This window comes from Amphimedon queenslandica, unplaced genomic scaffold (assembly GCF_000090795.2).
Source record: "Amphimedon queenslandica unplaced genomic scaffold, v1.1 AMPQUscaffold_9059_Cont19002, whole genome shotgun sequence".
NCBI classification, from domain to species: Eukaryota; Metazoa; Porifera; class Demospongiae; order Haplosclerida; family Niphatidae; genus Amphimedon; species Amphimedon queenslandica.
This window is the reverse complement of record NW_003550669.1, coordinates 1-3,117: the sequence shown is the minus strand read 5'-3', so window position 1 is coordinate 3,117 and position 3,117 is coordinate 1. Positions and strand designations below refer to the sequence as shown.

Here is a 3,117-nt window from a genome sequence, read left to right as displayed (position 1 = left end):
TATTTTGACTTTTTTGACTAAACTTTGTTTCAGACACAATGTAACCATTTATTGATTTACAGGGCTTAAAAAGCAAATCAGCTACTTTGAGACAAAATTTTCTGGACCATTGCATTTAACTTTCAACCTTGCTGTAGCACTAGCTAATTTTTGTATTAAGCACATCATTGCAGTTTTTGGGACTTCTAATGCAAAACCTTGGAGTTTTCAGCTAAAAACCTTCAGCCTCACCCCCTCATTAAGTATGCAGAAAGTATGTTTAGCTTTTTATCTCTGTAGATGTTCGACCAAATTTAGTACTTTAATTTTTTATAACAAGTAATTGTGCATATCTACCTACTGATGTCAGACAACTATCAGAATGAGACTGCTAAATTACTTGAAAAAAATTTAACGCTAAGAAACCTCAGTCTTGAGCCAATAGGTAATTTTTTCATCCCTGGATCACATGAAAGGACCTCGCCTTTGACTTTTCTAGCATTGTTAACGACCTGGCATCATACTGTATCTGTATGTCATACGCTCCATTAGTAAAGATATTTTTTAATAAATTTTAAAAATCAAACAAAATAACACACAGCAATAATAAATGCTTATTTATATACATATGTTCTTGTCTGCCTTGAATTTCACTCTAATCATACAGAAAAACATAAAATGAGGAAATTATATTATTGGCCTTACTTGAATGAAAGACTGATGTCAGTAGTGTAAATCCTAACCTTGCATGGGAGTGACAGAAACACTAAAGAGATAGAGAGGTAAATAGCAGTGAATTGTAATTGTAAGTCAGATTAAACAACAATAGTAACTGTAATACTACTCTGTGTGTAGAGGCTGATATAACTACTTCAGTGACATATATATTTACACGTAGGCCTGGGACATACATTTGTACTTAATGCAAATGCATCAAGTAATCAGCTACATCAACGGTGCATACAATATAGAGAAAAGTGGATTAACAGTGAAGTGTTTTCTATAATATTAAATTAGGCAAAACAGAGTGGAGAGAGAGCTTGAAAGACATAGACAGACCAAGTGAGAAAGAGAGAGAATGAATGAAATTTAATGATAGAATGGAATGGACATCATAGGGTAAAAGTGATGAATCGAAACAAGGCACAGGCGGAGTTAAAAGTGAGGAATACTTTTAGCAAAAGAGTAAGACTAAAAGTGGGGAAGAGAGAGAGATAGAGAGTCATGGGGAGAGGAATGTACATGTAGATGTACATGTACATTAAGAAGATAGAGAGGAAGAAATATACACATAGGATAGAGACATACAAGAGCAAAGAAGAGAAAGATGTAGAGAAAAGAGAGATGTAGAATAGTAAAGTCATAAAGAGAGGAATGATAGGGAAGAAGAGGGGAGAGTGTATGAGACTAGACAATATTCAGGGAGATTGAAGGAGGAACAGTGAGGGATAAAGTGAGAGATTAGGAGAGGGTATGGGTGCAAAGATTGTACTTAGTGAATGTTAAGAGGGGTGGAAGAGAGTAGTAAAGGAAGAGCATACATGTACACAAAAACATAATGTTCTAAGGGAATTAACAAAAGAAATAAAATGTTGCCAAGGAAACATCTTGCGCTGTATTACAAGGTGTATTATGCTCGGAGAAATTTTATTTTTCTATATTTTTATAATACAAGCATGTATACATGTGCATGCATGTTCTTGTTTTACATACAAAGCTTGAGCTGATTCCAATTATGATACAAACATTTAAGGCATGTGACAATTACCATTAAAATTACACATGCAGTAGTCTATATTAACATGTCCATTACATACCACTTACCATCATCATTGCTTCAGCCAATGCAACACAGCATTAGTAATCTCTTCTCTTCGACTTGATCCATATTGAATGCAGTCTTTCTTGATTATAAATTCGTTGTACTAAGAGAGACAGAAAGAGATGATTAATTATACATAGTGATGTCGATCTTTTACTTGTTCTAATTGGACATTGTCATGCTCTCCTTCATCATCTGTAAAGTACTGGTGACATTCTCCTACACAATAAATGATACATCACATTACTGACCAGAAAGACTGACACCCCATTCTCTCTCCCTCTCTCCCCTTTAATGTACATACATGTACATGTACATGGACTGTAGTGTGCATTGTGTCTTGATACACAATGTAGTTATATGACTATATTAAATAATAACAGTGTTCATGTATACATTAGTGTACATGCATAATATGCAGGTATATTACACTTGCTTACTGGCACCAAGCCTGTGTTAGTATGAGGAGGAGAGAAACACAGAAAGAGGAACAACAGGAGACAAAGATCAATCAGTGAACACAAAATTGAGAACATACCTATTAGCAATAAATACATGTATTGGGAAACTATGTGTTATAAACTATAGTAACATTACAACATGCCAGCTTTAAGGAAAGTCTATTATAGCAAATAATACTTAAACTACATGATGAATCTCGTGCACACAGTGAAACCTTATTATATCAAGCCTGACACCAAATATGTATACAAAGTTTTGTCATGAAGGCAATAACATTATAATGACATATACAAGCAATTAATTTATATGATTTATAAAGCTTTAATATCAACAACCCCCCCCCCCGGCAGTAGTACAAAAGGAAAAGTGGCTTCAAGTGCCTAGACTATATGCATCATCATGCAATTGCAAAAATTATACAACTAAAGAGCAACCTATACTTGCCTGTATGAATGAACTGCCTATTGCAAGACGACAGCAGGACTGAGGGGCTCAATTTCATCTTCCTCCTTGAAGCCGCCATGACACTTGTTAACTATTTATAACCAGATCTGTCATGGTCACAAGTGACGGGTGAGTTTCAAACTTTTTGGTATGGAAGCCCAGAAGGACACTCCGGGGTCGGGGATAAATATCAGGGCCGAGATTCCGCCGGTATCGGGGCCGAGATTCAACCGGCATCGGGTCGGATCCGGCCGGGAGGCGGCATCATAGATAATAGAGTAAATGAAAGGGATTGGAAACGGGGGCGTAGGCTAGTTGATGTTGCTATTGGTTACCGGCCCAATACCTGGTTGATTTCCCATCTCCTCCATTAGTGAGGCTGTACTGCAAGGACTTCGAAGGATATTTAT

General features: G+C 36.3%; 1 long non-coding RNA gene across 1 annotated transcript; it reads right to left on the bottom strand.

Moving 5' to 3' along the window:
* Positions 1-594: 594 nt before the first annotated feature.
* On the bottom strand, positions 595-2,096 carry LOC109591054 (uncharacterized). The gene is made up of 3 exons (XR_002189637.1): positions 1,804-2,096; positions 685-745; positions 595-634 (listed from the first exon to the last, which is right to left on the bottom strand). It is a non-coding gene; the product is annotated as an uncharacterized LOC109591054 (long non-coding RNA).
* Positions 2,097-3,117: the final 1,021 nt, after the last annotated feature.